This window comes from Heliangelus exortis, chromosome 7, assembly GCF_036169615.1.
Source record: "Heliangelus exortis chromosome 7, bHelExo1.hap1, whole genome shotgun sequence".
NCBI classification, from domain to species: domain Eukaryota; kingdom Metazoa; phylum Chordata; class Aves; order Apodiformes; family Trochilidae; genus Heliangelus; species Heliangelus exortis.
Window position 1 is genome coordinate 24716634 of NC_092428.1, and position 27248 is coordinate 24743881.

A 27248-nucleotide genomic window follows, 5' to 3' on the forward strand; every position below is an offset into this window, starting at 1 on the left:
CTGGACAGCCCCCTTCTAGAGCCTCAGTTGCTGTATGGCACTTGTCTCTAAGCTTTGGTCTGTGAGCTATTTCACAACAACCCACAAGACAGAATGAAATACAGTAGTCTTACTGTCCCAATACTTGTATGAGGAGATCCTGCCTCTCCACAGGAAAAATTATTGGTTTCCTTGTTGAAAAGGGTTGAAATTCTCTCCTTTGGGAGGTGGGGGCGGGGATGTAGTACAGTTTGTTTTTTTTTTTTTTCTTAAATCAGATTTATTGCTTCCTTTGCTCTTAATATTGGCTATTATGTTGCGTAAGACTCTCCTGTATGGCGATGTTAACTAAAAAGCATTAGCTAATGGTGGGAGTAAGGATAACAATGTCATTTATAACCTGGGTTAGCCTTTAACAAGAAAACCAGCTTGATGTATACCATGTAACACTGTGTCTGGCTACTATCAAACATTTTGCAAATGTATAGTAACAGGTATTGTGTGCAGTAAGTTTATCTTAGTAGTAGAAACTGATGTTGTTGCTATTCCCAAGGGGTAAGTTGAATTACACTGAGGCTGAGATAACAGAGCTCTGCTTATGGTATGTATACAGGCATGATGGTTCTTCACAGAGGGGTGACCTTTGCTGTATTTTGGTTTCAGATTTCACAGGGACCTATTTCAAAGTTTTTAGATTCAGTCCACACCCTGCTGGTAGTTAGCTATAAAACTCTCTTTGAAGAAAGTTTGTTTTCTTTTTTTTTAATAAAAAAAGAAAGTCTTCCCCTTATTTATTAACATTAGATAAAGATCGTTTGTTTGTTCCCATTGTAATACACACTGCTGCCACTGTTACTTCTCAATATAACTGATAATTCAAAGATTAAATTAAAACTACAGCATTACTGGTTACAATGTGCAAATGAATAGTGTAAGTAATTCTGTTCTTAATGACTCTTGTTTATTAGTTAACTTGGAGAATGTGTACTAGCATACATTTGTGCTATTATGGTTGACATGGCATAATGCAGTGTGCTCCCTCCAAGGTTATTCCACCCTCTCTCTAAACTTTTTCTGTGTTATGCTCTCTCTCCAAAAGCAATTTAAAGAAACAAATTAAAACCCTGTAATCCTATTTAAGAACCCAGTCAAATAATAAGTCTGCATGCCAGTGTTCCAATAAATGCAATCACCCATTTAATACAGTCACTCCTCTCTAGGGCTCCGATTTCTATCTGATTAAAATATTTGGGTTGTATGTTAAAACCAAGCTAAAGGGGACATCCTGCCCTTCCCTCCTGGCCCATCCTCTCTGTGTAAGCCTCTGCAGCTCAGGGTGAATTACAGCAGAGTCCTTCCTCTCCCCTGCGTGCATTTAACTCTTTAATGAGTTGAATTATCCCCAGAGAGGGTTAGGTGAGCACTGCAGTGTGTGCCAGGTATCGAAGGGAGCAGTGAGAACTGTGGGGAAGGGGGAGCAGGGAGATGGGGACACTGCCAGGGATAAGCCCCAGGGTGACTGCAGCTCCTGAGTCCTTTGGCAGGGGCAACTCCACAGAGCTCTCCCTGCCTGCAGAGCTGGGAGGAAACACGAAAATGGAAGTGAAAAGTGTGTGTGAGCTGAGCCTCCTGCAAAGGAGACTTGTTAGTGGGAAAGTAAGAATGAAACAGCCGTTGCTTTTAGGCTTTGAGACAGGATGTGGCAGCCACCAGGTTATGAGGTTCCTCCTATGCTCCCAGAGCTCTCCAAACCTGAGGAGGAGCTGTCATGTTCAAAGGGAGGCTCTTTAGGATAAATGCAATGTTTTGGGGAAGCTACACAGACTTGGAAATTGTTTTAATTAAAATAACCTTAGTGTGCTGGGCTGAGCTACTCTGTGACTGACGTGGCACACACCTATGAAGCTGCCAGTGGGTGACAGTCCTGGGTGGTGTGAAGGTGCTGGGTGCTTGGGGTTGTTTTATGGAACAGCCTTTCCTTGTCTCCAGAGCCTGCAGGACACATGCACAGTACAAAATTCACAACAGAATTTTTCTATTGTAAAATAAAAAGGTTTTAACTACTCAACAGGGTGTACCATTGCAATTTTTTTGCTTTTTTTTTTTTTTTTGGTTGTTGTGTATAAGAAATTGAGGTTAAATATTGCCACAGGAAACCTTGTGGGATCAGGTAGACCATAGTGTCTAGATGTACAGGAGTGTATAGATTAAAATATTTCTTTGGAGAGAGGAAAGTGTGAGGTTCTGGTAATGAACTTACCCTTATGTTTGCAAGACAGCTGCTTATATAAAGAAATAAGAATTACACTGAGGAAAATGCATACAAATAAGTTATTCAGCATAGCTCAGGCTGTCTTCTAAAATGCTGTGTAACTACAACTTGCAGTCTCTTTGAAAATGATATTGCTCTCTTCTCCTTCCATCCAGGTTCTCATCAGTTAAACGATGTGTAAGCAAACGTAGTGTTGCTACCAACAAATTTGGTGGAAAAATTGTTTTAGACATCTAATGCTGACTTTCCAAAAGCAGAAAGCTGCTTGCTGTTTAAGTTGACTGAAACTATTCCAGTTAGTTTCTGTGCAGGTGGTGAATGATAGAAATTCAGAGTGGGAACAGCTGTCCTGCAGCTTGCACTTCATGGTCTTCATGCTGGGTCTCCCTAGCTTTTTCCTGGACCTCTTTTTTCCCCCCCTTTTTTTCTCTTTTCCTAAGCTGTGTTGTCTCCAAAAGTTTGTATTTTCATTGTTTGATGTGATATGCAGGCTTCAGTGTAGCTCCTTAAGGAGCCTTATCAAAGTAATGCTGGCTCAGTCAGAGTAAAGATGCTTTAGTTAAATAGACTGTGGCTGTGTTATAAATAACAGCTCTGCCTCTCCCAGCCCATTGGGCGACCTGATACAGACTTCAACAGAAAGCTGCTGAAAATTACTTTGCCTGTTGTGTGTATTGCCCCTGGTGTGAACTTGTTTTCCCTTGCTAGCATTTTGGTGTGTTAGATGAACCAAGAGAGCCCCTGAGCTTTACATGTGGTGAGCCAAATGGCTCCAGAGGGAGCTTGCTGTGCTGGGCACCTTGTAAATGCACGAGTAGGAGTAGCAGTGCTTCTGCCTCTTGCTCACATTGTCAGAACAGTGGTGTCTGGGCTTGGGTGTGAACACCACTTCATCTAAGCTCAGTATTTTTGTATTTCTGTAGGAAAAATACAGTGTGTTTACTCCACCAGCCCAGGGTCTCTGTGTGACTGCCATGCTTGCATACGTGTAGGCTGTTGTTTCCTCGTAATAGTAAAGCACGTGGAGGAGCTCGTTAGTAATTCCTGTGCAATTATTTCATCTCACCCCAGCCCTGGTTTGCCTCTGACTTCTGCTGCCTTTCTCAAGGCTCATTGCAAGCACTGGTATGCTTGAACAGTCCTGTTTAATGAGAAATAGGCCATATGCAAAAAAAAAAAAAAAAAAAAAAAAGGTAAAAGCTTTTGAAAATACTCTGTATCTGGTGTTTATTCCGTTTCTTACAGTTCTTGTTCTGTGTGGTTTTTCTGTCCTTTATTTCTTCTTGGCAAGGAAGACAGTATTACATTCTTGTACCAAAAGGAAGAGTATTAAGCTTACTAATAAAAAGAAGATTTATCAAATGTAGTTTTTCATTTTATCCACTGGAATTTTTTTTTAAACTCTAACCATGCCCAGATTACTGGCTTCATTCATATAGTTGTTGTATCAAGTTTGGATGCTTTCTTTGTTAAATTATGGCTCCTGAGGGCTTTCTGTTAAAGAGGTTTCTCCAGTCAGGGGAAATGAGGGTATAATAAAGAGGATCCAAGGGCCGGACATAATGATTCCATATAACTGAGACAAACAATGCCAGGTTTGGCTGATGCTGGCTTTTCCATAACTACTATTTTATTTTATTTTTTTTAATTGGCATTTGTTCATTTTGCTTTAAGCAGAGTTTGAAACTGAGGCAGCTTTAGTGCCTAGAACAATCAACCGACCAATAGCAGATGATCTGGGCAATACTTGAAATCACAGTGTCCTATCTTGATACATTTATTCAGAATTCTGGCTTACTCAGGAAGTTCTCCTTGATTCAAATAGAGCAGTAAATTCAACAGGAGACATCCAGATTTGCTGAAAGGACTATGTCTGAAGCCAGTACAATAGACCTGGCTGTGCCTTCAGCTTTTGCTCAGCAAGTTGCAGTGCTGTTTCCTGGCACAGTGAGTACCTGACCTTCTTGCTGTTGCCTCTGAGTTGCTACAGCTGTCTGCTAGCTGTTGATGGTATATTTCACCTTATACTACAGTTATAAAATATTATTAATTGTAATGTGCTAGAGTGGGATATAATCATCAAAGTGTACTTCAGGATGGAAGCAAATTTGCTGAGAGGTTCTATAAATAAATGACTGTGCTTCTCAGCCAGAAACACGCTGTGAAGCAAGAAGGCAGGGTGGTTTTCTTACTGGTGCTCAGCACTGCCAGAAGAGGAATGAAGCTGAATCCATTTCTCACTGCCTCTGCCATGCAAGAACATTGGTCTTTCAGGGTTAGAGAGCGTGCAGTATTGTCATTCACTGCTGATACTTCTCAACAAGAGTGGAGGAGGGGAGAAATCAGTACTAGCTTTGATATTTACAGACCAATAAGGACAACAGTGAAGCTGCTGAAGTCAAATCTGTAGCCATCTTTTTAAGGTCCTTTTTGTTCTTTTATATTTTTACGGTTTATTTTTCACTTTATATTCTCAGTAACTTTTGTGTCTTTGTGCATTGGTGAGATTGGGTGCAACAACTGAATCTTACCCAATACACAGAAATTATTCCTCTCCTCATCTTTTTCTGTTCACACTCTTCAATATACCTTATCCACTTCTTTACTCATGGAAATCCAGGAGACTTTCCTAATGCTCTTTCTCTTATTCACACTCAACTATACAAGGGTAACTACTTTTCTATTTACTACATCTATTAGAAACTGCTTTCTCTCTGGTAAAAATGGAAACCCTTAGAGCAGCTGACCTCATGTAACTTTGGAAGATGAAAGCTGGATCCATCATAGAGCAAAAAAACCCCTATGTGAATTGAGATTAGCACTTGCAATACATTAGCTCTGTGCATTATGGTTAAATTTAATGAACAAAGCATTTTTAGGTTTTTTTTTGTTTTTCCTATAATAATATACACAAGGTACAACAGGATTCTGCTTGATGAAAAAAGAAAGCTGGCACAAGGGGTAAAACTACATATTGCCCCAAGGATAAACTTTTGTAAACATTTCTCTGGGTTACAGCAATGGGTATTACGTAAGGAAGAAAAAAACATTTGCCCTGAAGTGCTGAATTATTAAAGCATTTGTAAAAGTAGGATTTGTCTGTCTAGAAATTTATTGCAAAGTCCACTTCTAACCAGGGGCAACATGAGTATGGATGTGTTGTAAAATCACAGTCATCTGCAGGAGCCTGTGGATTTTGAGGGTTGCAGAGTTGTGTAACTTGGTGTGGAAAACAAAAGCTGTTATTTTCAAAGTATTTATTTCTCCTGCAGTTGTGTGAAATTTTTTCTGAGTAGTTTGAGTGTCAATATTTAGCATAAGAGGATCTCATCTTATAGTTGTTTGTTCTTTGCGGTAAACTGAAGTAGCCAAGCCTTGGCCAAAAGTGTGCAATTGTACAGCTTTCTAATTTATTAAGGGTTCTGTCGTTAGTGTATTTGATAGGTTGGGGGGGAAGGTTATAAAACAGTAGATAGGTATAGATTGTGAGATGCAGTGATTTCTTTGTAGCATCTCGTGGGGAGGGAGTTTGCACTGTACTCTGATCCAGAGGTACTGAAACTCTCTTGAGCCACAGCTCGCTCTCTGGCTTGGTCTGTTAGGGAGCAGAGAGGCAGGAGGTGCATTCACACCAATCACATTCCTGCCTTAAATTGCTTGATTTTTTTTTTTTGATTTTTTTTTTTTTTCGGGAGGGGGGGGGATCTCTGTGTAGATGCCAGAAGCCTTAAAACAAGGGCAAACCTAAGTGGGGCTAACTAAGGTGCCCTGGTAGAGTGTGAATAGCACACTTAGGTTATTATGCCTGCATCCAAATTCTTTATACACTGAGGCCTGGATCTCTGGGTCCTCTTGGCTCCATGCAGATAACACCCAGATCACAGTTCTGTTTAATTTTCAGCTTCTTATGCAGATGGCTGTCATATTTAAATACCCTGTCTGAATATTGTGACATTGTGGTGTGAATTGTTGCTTTCTTTGGTTTCTTTTTTTTCTTTTTGTTGGGTTTGGGCATTTTTTTGTTTTGGGTTTTTTTCCGTTTATAAAAAACTTTTTAATACAAGCTGGGTAGATGCCTCAGTATGTTATCTTTCTCTCCTTAAGATATTTTTATCTCATGCTGATACAACAGATACTGGTGTTCCCCTCTTCTGGGGACAGTGAAACCCTTGATGTGAAGTACCTGGCACATAGTAAATAAATTAACGTTTTGCCACTAATTTATTAACTCCTCCAGAAACCACCTTTATGGTTTGGGTTCTCAAGAAGTTCAATTTGTTTGTCTTCCTTCTTAAGGATGCACACACATCCTCATTTGTTTCTATCCATAGGTAGATTCTTGGCTTCAGAATCAGTCAGATCAAAATATTATCAAACTGGGCTTTCTATTATTTTTGAAGAAGCCACTTTGCTAGCAAGCCTTTTGTTATAAATAGTTGTTAAGTGCAGGTTCCCAGCAGGGCTTTGCTATTTAAGTGAGGCTGTAGAAGCTGAGGCTTGGAAATAATTTTGAGGCACCTGATAGATGGTCTGTGTGTGGGCAGAGCTGGTCCCCTGCATCACCCACCCTGACTGAAGGAGCTGGGGGTGCTTGGGGGAGAGGGACACTCCAGCAGCCCCTCTCTCTGAAATAAGCTTTTCCTCGTGGAGCAGAAACAAGTGCTCTGTTCACCTCTGTGCTCTGTCTGCCTTATTTATCCATCACCAAGGTTCCTCTGAACAAGCTATTTATTAGGTCTAACCACACTTGAAATTGATCTAATACCACAACTAAAAGCAGTGCTGGTACAACTGTATAATTCTTCTTAATTCTGTTGAAAATTATCTTGAATTCAGATGTTATGGATGTTTAAAGTACTTGTTAAAGGTCGCTTGGGCCATTTTAAATAGCTGTGAAAAAAATCTAGTAGCCCAATTTTCCTGCCTTCAAAAGCAAATACAGTTAGTTACACAACTGTTGATTAGAAATGGGCTGGTTGTGAAGAACATTTTAAATTGAAGTGCTGGTCACTTAATCTGACACTGTGTTTCTTATGCAAAAGTAGGACTTCTCTCTGCTTTGTTTTTTATTTTTCAACTTTTTCATATGGCCTTTTTAATAACTTGCTCGGAAAAGATAATCTAGATTAATCAAATACCTGAGCTTTACCAATAAAAGTACATGCTCACATGTAGCCATGTCCTCTGAAATAATTATTTAGTAATTTTTCAAAAGCTCAATCAAAAGATAATTTGGGGGAGTTGTTTTCTTTTCACCTGTTGATTTTAAGTGATTTAACTGGTAGTTAACTAACCTAGCTTCAAGTACTTTACTTCAATTAATACATTGCCAAGGCAATAATCTCAGTAACCATGAACCATTTTCAGTTTTACTAGTTAAATTTTATATGAGTGTGAATGTAGGGTGAGAGTAAAATGATTGTATGTAGAGAGAGTTTTTCTGAAGCATTGGATTCTCTATTCTTATGAAAATGAACTTGTCTGATCTAGTTCAGGAATGTGCTTTTTAAGAGGATTGCTCCTAAATAATTCAATACTTGGTTATCAAATATGGTGAAAATAATCTGGTTTGGGATGAAGCAGTCAATCTGTTTGGGCTGTTTCTATCTGTTTTTTTAAGAGCTTGAATTTGAATAAAACTTTCTTGAGTTAACTTGGTGTAGGCTTCTATAAATCAGTAGGCATGAAAGAACCACTTCCTTACTCAGACTTTACTAGTTTTGACTTTAAATTTTATTTCTGTTCATATTATTGACTGATTGCAGTTTTATGAGAATTAAACTACCTTCTATGTTCTAAGTAGTGCTTGAACACAGCAGTTAAATCTTTACCATATATTTGAGTTACCTTACTGAAAGTTCTATAAAGTGCTAAGAGACTTGAAAGATACTGTGATCAAAAACTTGGTATGCACCAGTTGATTTATATATTTATTTTTTCTCAAAACACTAAAAAATATTGACTAAAATGTCTTGAGTATCTCCAGGCCTGCAAGCAGAGTTGTAATAACTATTTTTGTACTTTGAAAATCAAATTCCAAGTCAGGTTCAGTCCTGATAGGCATTGTTTGTAGTAAAGAAGCTCAGTCTGAGCTTAGTTCTAACCTGCAATGTTGCCTCCTCACAGCTGGCATAGCAATGAGCTGCTACCAAGCTGTGTTTCCTCAGTAACATGTTCAGCTTTTCTTTGATAAAGGTATGCTTGAATATTTTTTTTTTTTGGTGGTAGATGTGTGAAAGGAGAGGGTGTGTAACTTTTTTAGCTCTGGGATACATTTTTTGACAGTTAAGAGACAGAGAAAACAGAAAATGAGTGAATTGGTTACACGTAGAGAGAATTTTTCCTTCAACCTCAGGTTCAAGATGTAGGCCACATCTGTAATCATGTTTTGAGAAATGAGTCCATATTAAATTGATTCTCTGCCAACAGCATCTGGTTGCACTTTATGTACGTATTTTCTTTCATAAAGAAAGCAAACCATGTGACATGACCCCAGTCAGATAAAAATGATTGTTTATAATACTTTGTTTATTTATATAGCACCACAAGATGAAATACGACTTCATCTGTAAAACCTCGCAGCAGATTACAAAGGTGAGCAGATGACATCTGCATTTCCAGATGGCCAGCCTGGGATACTCTGCAGTGTTTAATAAGCCCTGCTTAACAGGATATAAAATTAGTAGCTGGATTGCTAATGGAATGGGGGCTGTGGTTCCAGATGCCTGCGTGGGCAGTGGCCTCCATCCCATAGTGGCCCCGCAGTGCCGGTGGTGGTCCTGAAGCATTGCGTGGGGGCAGAAAGAGAAGAGAGCAGTGACAAACCTTCACAGACATGGTGCCTTTTAGGATTGCTAGCAGACCCCTAGTACTGCTCACTGTGAGGAGTAAAACTGGGGAGAAATGATTTGCTTTTCGTGAAATAAAAATGAAATAGTTGTGAGCGTGGATTGCTCAGTTTAATTGCAGCAGGTTGGGCCTCATTACGCTCTTAGAAGCAGCTTCTTCCCTAAGAAGATGAGCAGGCTGTGGGGCTTGTGAAGAGGTCCAGCTTAGATTCTTCACCCTTTGGGTTTCACTTGGGAAACAGCCAAAAGATAAGAATTGGAAATACCTTGCAAACATCAGAGACATGACTTCCTGTAATAAAAAAGAGTATTGGGCTGTCATGCCCTCGCAGGGAGCTGCAGGGGAGCTGCACACTGGGGTTTCTGCTGTTGTAATCCAAAACAACAGAGCTCTTCAGCACATACCAACCAAGGTATTTAAGGGTGTCAGCCATGTCTTTCCCACATGAAAGTTGGGCCACCTGCTTTCCACCACCTGAGGAAAAAGCTGTAGATGAAGCAATGTGTAACTGAGGACGCATGACACTGTCCTCCTGATTTTGACATATTGAGAAGGAGCAGTTTCTATGTAGGCCAGCAGAGAGTTATTTCAGAAATAGATTCCCATGTCAAAAACTTGATGGGAGCTTCTATGCCCTGCAGGAGCTTGTGTGCCAGTGATGGACATGCTGGGGAGGAGGCAAATATCACCTACTCCAGGGTTTACTTCTTCCCTTAACAGGATCTGATCAAGTGTGCATATGGAAAGGACATTTTGACAGTTTTTAACTAGATAAAATGTGTGGTTAGCAGCCTCATCTGAGATCCAGAGTGTTCTTAATTTTGGATTTTTTAATTGATTCTTTCTACTGAAGAATTGTTTAGAAAGGGCAGTACTCAACAAGTAATACTTTGAGTCTGTTTGAACTTATTAGCTTGTCTGTTATAGTATATTTTTTTTATGCTGTCATGAGAATGAGAGTAGTTTAGGAGAGATTTTTATTGCAATACCAAAACAAAACAGGAATTTAAGTACTGTGGCTATTAGACCCTTTAAAATTAGGCATCCTAATTAGCAGAGCTACACACAACATAATTACTTAATGTAATTAACAGAATACCTATTACCTTTTACTAGGCTAAAAGGTTTTTAGCCAAGTACAGGCTTTTGCTCTGCATGATGACCCCTTAAAAGCCTTTGGAACTCTCTCCATCTGGCAGCTTGGCACTGCTCAGCAGATGTGGCTGGTGTCTGGAGAGCTGCTCTGTACCAGCAGCTTTATTAATTCCTGATGTTCATATTGATCTGTGGGTTCACAGAGAAGGGAAGGGTCTCATGTGGAAGTGGCATCGTGTGCAAGTGCCTCTCCCTGTTAGATTGGCAATGTATTTTGTTAGGTCTGATATTAAGTCTTAGCAGCTCTTGTTATTTGTCCATGTGCATGTTTTACTGTTTCTTGGCTTCGTGTTCTGTTCTTGATGATTCATAGAGCATCAAAATGCACAGAGATCTTGTTCTCAGCACTTTGGGAGACCTCTCCAGATAACTGGGAACGCCGCTTGTTCACAGGAAGCAAGTGGGCGTCCTGGAGGAGCATTCAGTTTTCCTGAAAGTGCTCATGATTACTGAGGAACTGCTTTGCAGCTCTTTCCTCAGAAATGGGTTTTTAACTTCTTCCAAATATTATTTAATAATTAAAATATTGAGGTTGGGAGGAAGTGCACTTTCCTCTAGTAAGGCTAGTCAGTGCTGAAGAAGTAATGGAAAACTTGTGCTGATGGAATGGAGTCTGATTTCTCCTGGAATATAATTGATCCCTGCAAAAAGCAAGATTTAGTAAATTGGGATTAGTATACCAATAAATTGGAATGATGAGTGACAGATTGTTCTCTTAATCTAAGGAGATTTATAGTTTGTGTGTGTATGGCAACTCTTTGTGGGCTATCCATTAATGTAGTGTTATCAAACTACTAAATTGATTTTTTTTTTAAAATGCATATCAAATTTAAGATGAAAATGGAAATGGTTTGAGTTTATACTTAACTGTATGAGAAGAAGTTGGCATGCTGGAGATGTAGATCACAGGCTGTTGCAGATGGCATTCTGAAGACACACAGTGGAGGATGCAAGTGGGCTATGAATTGCCCTCTTCTGCCTCTCTCTGAAACAAATAAACTTGATAATTACTGGAACAAAGGTGCTGCACTAATGCACATTCCTGACCTCATCCCAAGAAAGATACAGCACTAGCCAACTTCTGATATAATTTGGGGAAAACATTTATTTAAATACTTGCTGAAAACAGATGTCTGGGAGGTTTTTGTGGGTACGTTAAACTTTTTTATTAAAAAAATAATATCCTCAACTGTAATTGTAATAGCTGATTGTTTATACCTCTCCAGTCCCTTGTCTCTGAGGCTTTGCTTTGATAATTTCTCCAAGGGAAGCACTTGCTGGTCAGAAAAATGGATTCAGATTGAGACCACCCAATAGTCACTGAGCAGCAGTCATGGCAATATGTATGTTTTCATTTAGTATAAACATTTTGAACTTAATGACTTCCTGTTTCTAAGGATGAGAATAATCTTGCTTAAAAAAAAAAACAGGAGGAGGGGGAGTAGTAAAACAGGAAACTTAAGATCTGAAAGCTCTTTACTAGGAAACCTACAGGTTGGTGCAAACTCAGGAGAAAGTTCATGAGGTGTTATGATATTATTGGAATTCTTAAGGTGTTTGTCAGGCAGTTCCAGGTGGTTTCAAAGAAGTACCCAAACTTGTGTACTTTGAACAGAAGTGGAACAAGCAAGGAGAGCTTGTTGAATGGAGCAGCAAATGAGGGAGGAGTAGATGGCTGGGAAGGCAGTGAGGGGAGAATGAGGATGATGTGTTAAGTAGAGTCTTGACTTAATAAAATGTTGCACCCAATGGGGTTTCTGTTTAAGTAGGTAACACACCTCTGTTCTCATTTCCAAACCCCATCTGAATAGGCAAATATTACTATAAAAGTCAAAAGAAAAGCTTAGCTAAAACATCAAGATTGGACTTGAATCATGAAAGCATCCAACAGTTGGACTCAAGTTGAAGATGTCAATTAATTCTATCCTACTTTTATTCTCCTTTGTGACTGAATTTGATGTACAAGTTCTCAACATGGCAGTGTTTTAGAAGCAGCGTGGCTGTTTTATTGAGTTTAGCAGTTTTAGCAAGTGAGTTGCAAAAATCAGTAAAGACTTATGGAAATTGACTGAGGTGCAAATACTCAGGAAATGCTACACTTTTGTAGTATGGTTTTATTTTAGGCTGGAACTTTGGTTAATTCTGCTGGCTCCTGATGCATCTCATGCAGTCTCACATTGCCACTTTATTAAGCACTCTGATCAGTGCATCTCTTTTTCCCCTTTTTAAAGTAATTTTTGTTGAAGGGATCAAAGCATGCTAAATAAATGCCCTTTGCCAAAGCTGAGAACCTTTAGAAAGGTAGCAACGTAGAGATGAGGAGTGGGATAAGGTTTGGTTTAACTTTGCAAGAGCTGGGAGGGGGGGAATCAAAACTGAGTGAGGTCTCATCCTTCCTTTCTTGAGGAAGGAACATATAAAATGAAATAACAGCGTTTTTGCACAGCAATGATTTCCATTTGAACTGCTCTAACTGGACACTTGAGTATAATTCCAACTTAAGGTTTTGAAGGAGGAAAAGCAATGCCCTTCCAAAAGGAGGATTGCTAGAAGTGTGCTGCAAAAGCCTGTGGGGAATGAGTCAGTTTAACTTAGTTACAAATAATGTTCTGTCTCAACTGAAAACAAAACCAAAAAAAAAAAAAAAAAAACCAACCCAAATTACAAAACCAAAAAAACCCCAAGAAAACAAACCTCAGCTTGATTTCTGAAGAGGAAAGAAAGGTTATCTGGTTGTGTTCTTAAACCCTGGTAACTTTTATTTTTGAGAATGCTTAACCTATGTTAAAGTGCAATGTTCCTACTGAATTGGGGTAACATCTGTATTGTGAAATTAAATCTCTTCCCAAGTCAAAATTAAAAAAATTCCTTTTGCTTTTGGTGGTGACATAAGTTAAACTACTTGAGCAATCTTCAGAAGCTTTCCATGGTCCAGGCAGTAAACTAAGCAGGGATTTGTCTTCTGGATGTAAGTAAATTTGAGTAATCTTTGTATCTTCTGCAAACTGACTGTAACACTTACAGTACATTTTAATGGGTTTTTTCTTTTCCTCTTTGGAACACTGGAATCCCTATGGTGAGTGACAAACAAGGATTGCATGAGTAAACTTTGTTCTAGTAGCTATTACAGCAAGATCTGACAGGATCTGTCTTTTGTCTCAGCATGGTGATCCAAGCAGGCAAAACTGTGCAGCAGTAATACTTTCATTAAACTGACCCCTAAATCTCTTCCAGAAGAGAAGATTGTTTCAGAAGTTGTGCATGTATTTTTCTGAATTTTTGTTTTTCTATAGTTTCCTTATGCTCTAATATAATCACAACATGAAATTTAGTATCTTGTGTTTTACCTGTAAGAGGAAAAAGGACTTAAAAAGCAAGGCCCAGAGGGAGAAGCAGAGACTGCTGTGCTGCAGAGCATGCAGACATTCTTGTTGCAATTATACTTGAAATAAGTTTTGTCACTGGAATTTTTTGTTCTTTTCCAACTGATAGCCTAAATTTCTGTCTCATTCAGAGCCTCATCTCCCCTTAAAAACACTTGTCTTGAAATGTATCATAAAACATTGGGCTTTATAGCATGGGCAGCAGTACAAGGAATTCCTGTAGTAGCAAGGCATGAAGAGGATCCTGGCAGTGGTTCCTGCAGCCTGGCATGTTTGACCTGGGCATTCTCATCTACTGACTGTTCAGTTTTAGCTCTTCCTTTCATATGTCTCAATTTTTTCATGGTTTGCTTGCTGTGTAAGACAGACATAGTCTGAATTGAAGAAAATCCTCCTTGGTGAACATGTCTGGGTGCATGTTAGGGGCTCTCTTCCATTGCAGCCATTAGGAAGCTAGACTCTTTCTCTCTCCACTTTGGTAAGTGCCCTTTGGCATCAGGAATTTTTGAGTACTGCCTTCCTGTATGGACATTTTGAATACAAACCAAATAATATTTTGCTTAAATGGTAATAATGTGAGAAACAGAGTAAGTTACTTCTAGTATTTTTAGCAAGGCAGTGTCCTGTTATGGTTATCCATCTCTTGGAATATCTTACAGGGGACGTTTTGTAAGAAAAGGCTTTGAAACTCAAAAGAAAATGAAAAAAAAAAAGTACACCCCTCCCCCCCACTGAAAACAGAATGGTATCTTAAAGAAGCATGTTTTTGCCAAAGACAAGATCAAAGTTATTTGCTGTTTCCACCCTGCTGTTTACAGCTGAAACCATCATTCTGGTTTGCATTCAGAATGATGCATGTGACAGGCCATTATCTAGATTATTCAATGTGTATAATTAGACACTTTCTATTCCTTTCAGAGTCTTTGTGCAGAGGGGTGAAAGTTTGAAGAATTAATGTTCTGTGCACTTTCATACAGTATTTGCAGAACTGATTTGGGAGGTTGTTCAGGAGAATTTATTTTGGAGCTTTTGTGCCTAAAATAGGTTCAGTTGGTTTATAGATGGGTATTGACTTGCAGTCTGCCATGGAATAGCACAGTGAAATAATGCCCTGGCCTGTGGTAATCTGTTCAGGATTTCAGGCCTGAGCTTTAACTCTGGGCTTCTGGCCTTCAGGCAAACACTTTGGGTTCTTAATAGTCATGTTTCAAAGTGCTTTGAGATTTTCCTTTTGAAAAGTGAACTTGTCCCTGCCTAAACCACTGCAGCACGTGTGCAGGTGGAAGAGGATTCTCTCTCTGGAGCTGAAATAAGCTTCACTCAACCATCTGTACTGAAACAGGTTTAGAAAGATTTTCAGTTCATGGTGCGTTTTTTGTAGAATGTAAAGGAGACCTGGATTTATTTTGAACTGTGAATTAAAGATAACTTTTTTCTTCAAAACCCAGAATATAAATATATGCACACACACACACATATGACCAGATAGCAACTGTCTTCCCATGTTGTGAGAATGCTGGATAGCAAGACTTGTTTTGCCTCTTGCAGATACAAGAGATCCATGTGCAACTGCTGTTGCTAAGCAGTGGGCTGTGTGGTTGGTAGGTAGAAGGAATGTTTCATTTAAAAGTTTTGGATGTGCACCTCATACTTCTGAAGCTTTAAATTCTCCAAAGAATTTTGATTATTTTGGCCTGGAGGGACCAATCTTGTGGACTTCCCTGACCTAGCTGCCCTTCGGGATTGTTGGTGTCCTGAGTGTGATCCCTGCACAGGGGATGCAGCACTGGCTGGGGAGAGCACCTGAAGCAGCTCAGTGCCATCAGCCCCACTGGCAGAGAGCTGCCTGGGCTGTGTGTGTCCTCATGGTGTCAAAGCCCCACCTGAAAATCAGCACATTTTACCTGGGCCCTTTTGAGTCCTTGAAAAGAAGTTTGCAGCCTCACTGGTTGAAAGTTTTTTTTTTTTCCCTCTGAAAGAGGAATCAATAGATGTGGCCAGTCAGATGTTTTGGTTTTTTTAAGTCATAAAGGAACTGTGGCACACATGAACAAGCAGACTATATTAAGTGCCAACTATATTATAGGTTATTTTTAGTGTCTCTTGCTGCACTGTTGTTGGGAGGAGTAGATTGGTACTGGTGGTGAGGGGGTGTGCATCCTGCTTTATGCCTCTCTGCTCTCAAATAGATGGGTGTGCCTGGCATGAGAGGTTACTGGTTAAATTGCTAGCTCAGGGTGCTCAAGATTAAATTCTTTAATCAGTTTGGAGAGATTTTTGCTTCATGTGCCTTCTGCAGCTGATGCTGTGTTTGCTACAGAAGCAGAGCAAACCCAGAAATCTTGTTCCATCAGATTCTGCTCCGTTCCCTTAGAAACTAATTTTGTACCATAGCTGTGGACCAAGAATTGAGTCACTTCATGTTCCCTCTGTTAGCAACATGTAAAATGAAATTGATGTACACTAAGCACAAATATATTTGTCTTTGCTTCTTTGCAGATTCCTCTCTTTTCTGCAGTAAATCTTCTCTAACTGATCATTTTCCAGGTCAGATGTGAATGGAGTCCATTAGGCTGAGATCACTGTTGCTTTGATTAAGCTGTGAGGAGTTGGCATTGCTGGAAGTAGAATTTATTTTTAGTAGCCTGCATGAAACATTCAGCTTGTGTCTCGAAAAGGAAGTTCAATTGCTTAATTGATTATTGTCCATGTCTTCATTTCCAAAAGAAATTTTTTTTTTTTCACATTCTGGGGAAAATTTTAACGGCTTCAAATCACAAAGAGAGGAAAAAAAACCTCGTTAGTGGAAGTATTGCTCAACTGGTAACAGATCTCCTGGGGTTTTGTTTCTGATAATAATTTGGCAATGCTTCCTTAAAGCAGAGATGTGTTGCTCCTTCACTATGCTTCAGCTGATTTTAATGGCAAACCATGCTTACTCATACTGATGATCCTTTGTGGGTTTTGGAGATGAGGAAAAAATTGGGAAGGGATAATGTTGAATCAGTCTAGAAACTCTCAACTACAAGAGCAAGGAAGCAGAATCTTTGTTTTTGTTAACATTGCAAAAGATCCTCATTTTGTAGATGTGGAAGAGGCAAATGCTGGTAAGGGAAGTGTTTCTGCCCTGGCATCATCCCCCCCTTTATTCTGGTCCAAACATTTGTGTGGCCACACAGCTTTATGCAAAACTTTACTATCCATTTTATATTTGGCATTTAGCCCAGTTATTTCTGTTGTTATTTTTCACACATGTTCAATTATATTTTTAATTCACTCTTACCTCTACACAGTGTATTTCCTGCACTAATGAATTTATTGTGGTGGTGGTGGTATGCAGCCTCCCACACATCTGTAATTGAAATTCTTCAACTCTTTGGTATTCTAGAAGAGGCCCTGAAGAGACAAGAAAGTACTTGGTGTGACCTTTAAAAAACATTGCACCTTTGACACGTCACTTCTTTGAATTAAATTCAGAGGTTCAACTTGAAAATAACAGCAAATAGTTCTCTGTAAGCGATCATCCCTCTAGAAAGACATTTTTCTCCTAGTGCATGTTTCCTAATTTCTGTTACCGTATAGTTCTACAGTGGCATTTTTCCCTTATTGCAGGTATTAAATTAGGTCATTAAACTGAATTAACTTTTGAAATTAATCAGATGTTTGAGTCAAGCATCACAAAGCATTGGGAATCTTCAATTCCTAATTAAAAACTTAGCTGCGTGTCACGCGTCGCTCATTGCGTTCATTAATTTTCTCTGTAGCAAAGGGGCCAATCTGGGTTTCATTTAAACTTGATGCAGATTCCTGGTGCATGTCAAGAGGAGCAAAGTAAAGCTGCAAAATAGCTTTTAATGATAAGCTGTAGATCACTGCCTTTGATTGAAAGAGAGTCAGTCTTGAAAAAATGGGGTTATAAAATGCAGTAAAAGGAAAGCGCTGTACAGCAGCTCAGATAAAGCCAGATAAAAGCAAGTTGGTTTTGAGAACATGGGGTTGGAAGTAAAAGCAAGTTCGAGGTAGCTGCTTTTCTTCTGCAGCTTGCACTTTTTTTCCACATTTTCTTGGGAGGGGGGTCCCAGAACGGATAATTTGATGCAAAATAGAGCAACAGAGATGCAGCAGTCCTGTGCTAGCAGTGAGCTACTGGGGGAGGGATGCCATCAAAATGGGTACAACTTCAAAAATAAATCTTTATTCCTTTGAAAATTTGTTTCTCTTAGTTGGGCTAGAGTTGATTTTATTTGCAAAACCATCACTTTTACTGTCTTCATATACACTTAGGCACAATTGCTACTGTCCTAATCCATCACACACATCCAACACAACTTTTGTGTTATTTGTAAGTGCTTTTCTGAAGAGGTTAAAACTGTGGGGAAAAATAATAATTCCTTTTTTTTTTTTTTGTGAGAATATAACTTAGAAAATAACTGTGCAGACATGACGGGAAGATAGTAAGGGGGTTTTCTTTGTTCATGAACAAATTTAACTTTTTTCTTAGTAGAGTAAATACAGTCCAGATGGCTGGAAAGTACAAGATACTCCCAGGGGTTAGGGTGGAGGTTGGATGAATTAAGTTTTGTAGAAGTCAAAAGTGAACAAGTGAGATACAGAGTTCTTAAAAAAAAAAAAAAAAATTTGAAAAATAATGTGTAGTTGGTTTTTCTTCTTTTTTCAGGTTTGAAGGCTGGATTAAGTCTTTCAAGAGAGTCATTAAGCTAAAGAATATAAAGAGGCAAGGTTTCTGTTTATAATATCAGAATGAAGTATGAAGAATACAGATAACCTATTTTCTTTCCCCAGTGGAGCTGTTTGTAAACATATAATTTCCAAATACAGCTTGCTTCAATAAGTAAGGACTTTGATATTTTGTAGTTGAGGAAAAATATTTAAAGACCTGTATGTGCATTATTAATTCTGCAGCAATAGTGGCTGCATCATGAATCCAGCCAAGGCTTTATCCATGACATTAATACTGTAAGAAAACGGAACCATAAATTTGAAGTTTGTTGTGAAATGCCTCCTGATCAACTCTCATCAGGCACAGAGATTCCTCATGGGAGGTTGTGCTGTCCCTTGATGCACCTTGGCTGATTTCATCAATCACTGTTGGGACTCTGGGGACAATCCTCTCCAGTCCCTTGACTCTCCAGCTGCAGGGCTTCCTTTTATATTCTCATTTTTGGGCACGGCATAAGACAAGGTGGGACAGTATCAGAAAGAGATGCAGAATGCTGGTAACTTTGCTGGAAACTTATGTTTCTGAAGTAGAGTGGAAGTAACACCAGATCTTCTTAGCTAAAAGAGAAAAAGTGTACAAGTGCTTTAGATTTGATGGCTTATTAAAAAAAAAAAACATAGTGTTAAAGGAGGGGAAAAAAAAAAAAGAAATTAGAACAGAATAAGTGGATTCTCAGGTGGTCAAAGTATCCAGTTAGCAAACATCACTCAGTTAGAACATCTTGAATGGTCATTTTTTTAAGGACTGAAGTGCCAAAGAAAGTTTGCAAAGAAACATTACCATGAAATTAAATGTAGTGTGAGAATGTGTTTTATTGTTACTTTATATGAAAAGGGATGGAAACATTCCCTACAAAGCTGGCCTTGCTTTTTATGCTTACACTGACCACTCTGGCTATGGCAGTACTGTAACTGCAGATGTTTAAATATGTTTTTTACATGCAAATCTAATGAGAATGGTGTATTGAATGGACATACCTGAGTGAGCTGGTCTCATTTCCTTCTGTGAGTGGTGGAGCCCCAGGGAGCAGGAGTCTTGGTCCCTGAAGTGCCTCTTCCATTCTTGAAGCTTTGGTGCTGTAGTGGATGTCATGGGCAGAGCAGGAGGTAGATGGGCTGCACACAGCAGCCAGAACTTGCTTTGATTATGAATTAGAGGTTAATGTAAAAATGTTGTCTTGTGGACATCAGATTGAGAATAAAAAGGGCAAGATAGATGCAGGGCTATGCCTTAGTGGTAATTTAGGATATTAATGATTTATAGGAGGATAGCCTAAGCAATGGTTATGGGCAATTACTGAGAGTGCAGGTGGCAATGGGGCCAAAGATGAAGTGTTTTAAGTGCAGGGGATGGTGCTGAATGCAGAAGCAGGAGCAAAGCACAAAAGGAGGGAGCTGCATGGGCTGGAGGGTGGGAATTGTAACATCCATTAGCAGTCCTGGCATTTTGAAATGAGTTTGTGTTGCTGAGGGTGGGATCCTGCAAACCACAAGGGTAGGAGTGGTTAAGCCATTGGAGTAGATGGTTTCTGGTGAGAAGCTGGGAGTGACTTTTAAGACGTGGAGTATGACATTAGTAGGTGAAATGTGATGGCAATAATGAGATTGTGGCAAAAGCTAATGAGTTGGAGTTGACAGTGAAAGACTGGTAGAAAATGAGAGAGAGATTTCATCTTGGGGACAAGAAGGAAGTGGTAAAGCTGTGGTAACAAAAGGTGAGACTGGAGTCATGCCAGGCTTTCACATTTAATTTTCTCTTTTAAAAAGAATGAAAGATACTTTTTCTTCTTTTTCCAGAAGAGATTTAAAATCTGAAGAGTCTGAATATCAGAATGCATGTGGAACGTGGCAAAAGATTAGGGGGATACAAATTCGGGGACATTAAATAGCACTTTAAAAATGCTAGATGTTTTTTTTTTTCACAATTAGACAAAACTTAGACATAGTTTTAAAATTATTTTGCTTAAATGTAGTGTATGTAGCTTTGATATATGCTTTTTTATTATTTGTAATAAAGGCTAAAGAAGCACTGGCCATCTCCTGTGGGGAGGCTTTTTTGAAGCCACAGTTAGCATATGTATTTTGTCTGGCTTTACTTCACCTGAAATATTTTTGCATTCTTGCTGGGAAACAAGTAATTAGAGTAGGTACCAGACAGCAGCAGTGTTCTTTACAGCACTGAATTTTACTGAGCATTGAGTCTTTAGTAGTGAGATTTACCAGATGACAAAGGTTAAGTGTGAATTAGCCTCTTCATTTTCATATGTATTTAGTCCAGCCAGAATTAATAATTAAAATAATTCATAATTAAAACTTTTCAGATATTCTTGAATAGCTATGGTTTATAATGTTTTTCTAAAATCAGTCTCTGCTTCTGATTGTAGTGCCAATTTAACTTGAGTGTGAATGCTACATAGACTTTGCCCAGTAGCTTCTTGCCATTCTGAACATGCATCTTGGTGGAGTGACTGTAGGAAAAAATAAAAATGAACTGTGTGTTTTAATGAAAACCAGCAAATCTTTTCTCCTGTAGCTTGATATTGCTGTGTTCTAATTGTGGAAATATGTGGTGTGCTCTAGCTACTGCCTTGCTGGACATTCTATAGAGTTTGGGTAGTTCTCTAACATCCTCAGTAAGATTGATTTGAAAAGCTTTTGGTACATGTTTTTGTCTAGGATGCTGAGAGTAATTAAAAAAAAATAGTATGAGTAGTTTTCTTGTCTCAGCACAGATTTTGGCATAGCAGCAGACGTGCTTTTTTGGTTATCTAGTTAAGATAACAAATGGAAAAATAATTTTAGCTGTACTATTTGTAATTAAAACAAGCTGGTTCTTTGTATAATTTATGTTCAGATCTTCAGCATCATTTAGAAAGGAGGGAAGGGTTCATGTAGTTGTAACTTCAGAAAAGTTGAATTTTCCAAGACCAAGAGTGTGCTGTGACAAAAGGTCAGCACTTTCAGAGTGCTGTGTGCATTTCTTTGAAAGAGGAGATCAAGAGATGCAATAGTTCATATAAAGACTGGCTTGAAATTTTTATCTTCCTGTTTGGTAACTGCTGATAAATGGTTTTATATGTGAAAGTTTTATGGGAGCCTTGCAGTAGCTATTTTATCATTTATCATCTTAGAAGATTAAAGTACTGTAAAGTTGCATTTTGTTTATGATGGTGACCCTTTCTTCCTCCAGAGTGCATTGGGATGAGTTTGCTGTCAAAGCCCTGTGGACCCTTTTTGTCTGCATGTGGGAGGAGGGACATCAGAGTGCATTCAGAGTGCATCCCATTCTCCTTTTTGAAGAACATTGAGGATTTTTCCATGTTCTCTCATAAACAGGGAATTCCAAAATTTTTAATTGTGAGAGTGGTTTCCTTGATTACCTGGGTAATAATCCCCTCTGTGATAGGTTGTAAATACCCTCCCACACAAGCAGCTTTTAACTTCTCTATCTGAATTTAAGACATTTGTTTGTCTTCTCTGCCATCCGAAATCCTTGGCTTGTGGCACAGTAACTCCATAAAGCTTTGTCTTTCATGGGCTTTGTTTGGTTGGTTTTTTCCTACTGAAAACAACTTGGTCTCTTTGTAGCACAATTCAGTTTTGCTCTGGTTTTATGACTTGTTCCCCTTCCCTTCCTTCAGCAATGGAGAGAATTAAGTACAGTTGTAGCCCTTATTAAAATCTTTGCTTAATTGAGTTGCAAATTTGCAGTGACAGGTATTTGCCAGGGTGCTGATGATTGGTACCTTTTTAGCATTCCTGTTGCCTTCCTGAATACTGATGGTGCTCTTCACTTTGTACCCTTGCTTATATTAATTTCCTCTCTCTTTATCTCTTCATAACATGAAATTTGGAACAGGGTGTAAATTGCTTTCTCTGTGATCAAGTGACTTGCTAATTAGCTGTCAAGCAAATTATTTCCCTTTTGTAAGGCTTGTCTTGCCTTTCCCTGAGGGTGTCTCTGATACTTGGGGTCTCCTTGTGCAGGGTCTGAAGGCTGAGACCATGAGTACCCAGTGTGTGCCATTGCCTCACCAGTATGCAGGCATCTCCAGCTGCATTTGGGGGGGACTTATACTGTCAGCATTGTTCAAATAATAATCCCAAATGGAGAAGTGATGAATGATGAGACTAACATGGGGGATATTGTGTAAGGTACTACCAGTAGTATTGCTTTTTCTTCCATTTAGCAAGTTTAAAGAAGCAAGTTTTTGTGATGAGGCTCCTCACTAGCATTGCCTTTCCTACTGTCTGGGAATACTGCAGGGCTGGGTCTTGTTACTGGTGTACTCAGTTAGGGCTGGAGTTAGGGGTCTGTTTCTGATTGGGAGGGATGCAAACAGTATTTTAGGAAAATTCAACAAATAAGTAGAAATCCCAGTAAAAAAAAGTAAATTTTGGTTAGGCAAAGGTGCTTGGTAATTAACCATAAGTCCTCTCTCTCTGTAACCCTCAGGAAATGTGTTCTTGTAAAGCCTCTTGGATGCTGAGTTTTAGTAAAGATATCTTGTGGCCCTGTTGTGACACTTCTCTATCCTGTTATATCATCTATTTTGTATGCTGAGCTCTGAGAGCAGAAAAGATGGAAACATGGTTAGATTGTCAGTTGTTTCCAATGAAGAAATCTCTGTTTGGTGGAACTGTTTGCATTCCTGTGGTCAGTGGTATAAGGAAATACCGTGTTATGAAAAATTCCCAATTGTTTCCTTAAGGACTTTCGGAGTTGCACAATCTTTTGATGGTTTTGTTTGTTAAAAAAAGAAATTAGTTGCCAGCTCTTCAGTTTGGAGCGAAAAATTCTCTTAAATATTTACTAGGGCTTTGCTTTTTATACTCAAGGTTTGGATTAAAACCAGAGGTGTATTTCCCTAATATACACTGAGCAGCCATTTTAATACGAGTAGTTGAAGTTTATATTTTCATTCCAGGAGGAGTTTCTTTCACATGTCTGATCAGACCCTGGATTCATTGTGATTACTCAGTTTCTGGATGCAGCCCTCAAATATTGCATCTCTGAGTGGGGGAGAGTTAGCTCTGAAATAACCAAGTGGCACTTTAATTCTCAAGAAGAGAAATGCTGTCTCTGACACATAAATCCTTTTGTGCTACCAGCTGAAGTTTAATTTGTACTTGTATTTTCAGTATCTTGGTAGGATTTGTGTGACATGTCTGACTTCTGACATTTGCATTAATTCAGATATACTAAAAAAAATTTTTTTAAGCCACTCATATTCAATATCTGTCTTTCTGCTGTCATCTCTTGCTCAAATCCAGATCTCTTCCTCAGTTACTCATCCGAGAATATCTTTCAGTTATTATTTTCCCTGATTTGAGAGCTGGCTTTAGGTTGCTTCTTTACTGAGTGATTTTTATTCCTTTCCAGACTTTTATTTTCCCATTCTTGGTACATGAAAATAAATTCTGATGTCTGTGAGAGGTCTGGCAGTGCCCTGTGGAGGCTGTGCCTGCTGCCCTGCAGGATGGGAGCTCTTCTTGGGAGTGACGGCGACGCTTAAAATAATGTATCGGGAACTCGCGTAGAAATAGCATTCCCTTATCTCCAGCAGTGTGAAGTGGATGAAAAATAAACTGTACTCGTGCCAAGAATAAACAGTCACGTTGAAGTGTTTAAATTCCTGATGCTGTGGAGGGCTCCTGCTCTAACACGACTTCGATGCCAACACACTTCCTCCCCTTTCCCCGGTCGCTGCCATCGCTTTGTGTGCTCTTCCAGGGAGCGCTTGGCAGGACAGCAAAATAACCAAATATGCCCGAGACCCACACAGAGCACCTGACCAGAGCAAATTCTGTCCCCTGAATCTGTATTCCTATCATGTCTAGAAGCAGATGAAATGATTTTGTGGCTGCTTGCATGTAGTAATACTGAGTAGAAGTACATTTACATTGTTCATTCCTAAATACGAACTTGCTGAAAACAATGCCATCTTTATGTCAACCTTTATTTTTCAAGTGAGCAAGGAACTGGCTTTCTGTAATGAAGTAGTTTTGGGAAAAATAAACAGTTTGAGAACACATGCAATAGCATCTTACTTTAACCATGGTTCTCTCTTGGACATGTTTGGGGTTTTTGTTTCTTTGTTTTTGTTTGCTTGCTTTGGGTTTTTTTGTGGTTTTTTTTTGGGTTTTGTGTGTTTTTCTTCAGAGTGTCTTGTGACAATGACTTACAGTAATTTTATCTAATTCTACTCCCCTTCTTTCTCTGCATGCTGTGTTTTCAACAGTTCTTTACATTATTCAGCTCTGTGACTTTCAGGAGGTGGTCTTTAGTGATGATGGGGAATGGGGCAGCCAGCCTGCTGCAATGTTGCAACTGGTGAAATATTTGTAGCACCATATACCAGAAGTCCTAAAGGATAGTGCTTGGGGGTACTTTACTGAAGTCATAAAAGAGTAAAAAGAAAAAGCAGATGGTTGAACCCATGGTGATGTTACAGCCTGATGAGTAAAAATGGGTTCACAGCTTGGTGAGAAATACTGTGCCTGGTGGTAGGCTGAGCTCAGTGATTTTTTTCACAATGCATAAAGTGCAATGTATAGAGCTCAGAAAATACAGCCTATGTGTTGTATGCATGTATGAAATCCAGGAGTCTGGACCCTTTCCCACAGGAAAAAAACCTGCTTTTCTGTGCAGGAGTGGTTGAAGGGAAAGGGAAGACTATGGAATAGATTTGTTAGGTTCAACTGAAGATAAATTGTGCTTAAAGATGAAGACAGAAGATGATAGAAGCAAAACAATTCCTGTTTTATTTACTCGTTTTACTTTCATGTTAGAAGATAAAGGCAAGAGGAAAACCCGTAGCTGCTCGGTGGTGGGAAAGGGTCAGAGCAAGGCGGTTGTTTCCTGATGAACTTTGCACTCTGGCAGTTGTCAGCCTTCAAAGGGCCCTTTTGTGTTCCCTCCCGGCTCCCCAGCCCAGCCCGGCAGCCAAGAACCGCTCTGGGTTCAGCTGCTGCTGGGCTGGAAGGGCAGCTCTGGGCTGCAGCAGGGAGGCTGCTCTTGGCTTTCTGGTTTGTAACCTGGTGTCCACCAGGCAAAGTGGGCACATTCCCAACGAGATGCTCTTAAATGAGACTTCTCTTTGAGTTGTTTTTTTTTTTTTTTGTTTGCTTGCTTTTTTACTATGAAAAATTTTTAGATGATGGTGAAATGTAAATGATAAAATATAATTCGATGAAATCTTCTGAAGAAGAGTTCAAAAAAGTAAATGCTGTGTTAATGCTTTCTGAAGTTTTAGGTGTAGAGTATATGCACATACCAGGAGTCAATAATCTTTCTTCTGTTTTACAGGTCAACTACATTACTGGAGCAAAGGAGAGCTGTAGAAAAACTCAAGGTACCCAAAGCATTTTACTGTCTGAATTCTTGGCTGTGTTCTTGCTCCTTATTTAGTGTAATGACTTTAGGGGAAGAGTGTCCTTTTTCAGACACTTCGTACTACTATGTCTTACAGGTGTTACTGTTGGCATAGCTAGTATATATAGTGTTGTGGTCTTTATTTTTATAATAACAAGCAGCAGACATTCTTGCAGCACAGTCTTTTGGAGATTTTAGTGCCTAATCTCTTATATGAAGCTTTTTTTTTTTCTTACCAGTGTTTTCTTCATCTCCCGAGTCCTTGATTAAAATAAGACAGTGCTACATCTTACATTCCCATGACTGTTATATAACTAAAAAGACTATATTAAAATAATCCTGCTGCTAACACCTGACTAAGAATTTTTTTTTTTGAGTTGGAGAAATTTTCTCTTTGCTATGAAATGTTGCAGCTGCAACACTGTGAGGCAGAAGCAAGGATGGAGTCAAAACTTTCATCACTTTATCGAATTGTTTATCAAATGGCTTTTATTAATAAAAGTTTACTGCAAACTTCTGCATGCTTCAAACTGAATAGTGCTGAGCTGCCATCTTCCACCCATAATATGTTAAATTGTGACTTGTTATGATGTAGTGAACTCTGGAGCTTTTTGCCCTGTGATGCTTGGGGTGGGTAAAATGCAAGTTGTTTTCCTGTAAGCTTGGGCAAATGTTTGCTGTGCATGGAGCCCCAGCGTGGCTACGTTCATTTTGGTGCTACGCTGGCCTTTCTTTCCTGCAGGCTCCTGGTAAGATGAGAAGCTGGCAAAAAACATAAAAAAGAATTCATGTGTGGCTGGAAAAAAGATGCAAGGGAGTCGCAGACTTTTATCTGGCCTCTCCCATGCTGAAGGAGAGGGGTTTCTATCTCTTTGCTCAATTTAGACAAGAGATTTTACTCCAGACGTCTTTTTGCCCCTCACTGTGCAAAACCTGTCAGATCCTTTTCCTGACACTTTCTCCCCTGTCAGTCCCTCAAAAACTTCAAAAGAGATTTTTCCCTGTTGCAAAAGGAACCAGACATGGCTTTTCTTGCTCACCCTGCATTTGCTGCATTGATAAGTAACATGTGGCTGACTCTGAACTCCAGACCTCCCCAGCCATTGAGAAAACACTGTAAACTTTTAAGTTTAAAAAAAAACTATAGGGTTGTTCTTCTTTTTTTGCAATCGCTTTTTTGTGTGGTGCATTCCAAGAGTTTTGATTCTCTTCTGTCTGAAGCAGTCAGAATTCACTACTGTCTTTCTGATTAACTCGTATTGAAAAGAAATGTCAAACTTTTAAAACTTTTCCATATGGAAAGTGTTTCTCTATTCACAATCTGTGTCACACTGTTTAAGCTGTAACTTTTTTCTTTAATGCATTTGGATCATCACTGTTTGGATCATTTAGTTCAGGAGCGCCCTAGCAGAAAGAAAAATACTATTTTTAAAACTTGTGACTCGGTAAGAGAAGCCTGGAACCAAACTCCACTGTCTTGTGTAATTGTTTAAAC

The 27248-nt window shown here is 39.1% G+C and overlaps 1 protein-coding gene across 6 annotated transcripts in view; it reads left to right on the plus strand.

Moving 5' to 3' along the window:
- The window catches only part of ADD3 (adducin 3), a 97396-nt gene that overhangs the window by 8376 nt on the left and 61772 nt on the right, over positions 1-27248 (plus strand). For 4 of the 6 annotated variants that reach the window (XM_071749359.1, XM_071749364.1, XM_071749358.1 and 1 more), the window contains exon 2: positions 25688-25733. The exons of the other annotated variants lie outside the window; for them this stretch is intronic. The gene's annotated coding sequence lies outside the window, so the exon portion shown is untranslated. The remainder of the gene's footprint in view (positions 1-25687; positions 25734-27248) is intronic. 6 annotated transcript variants of the gene reach the window in all.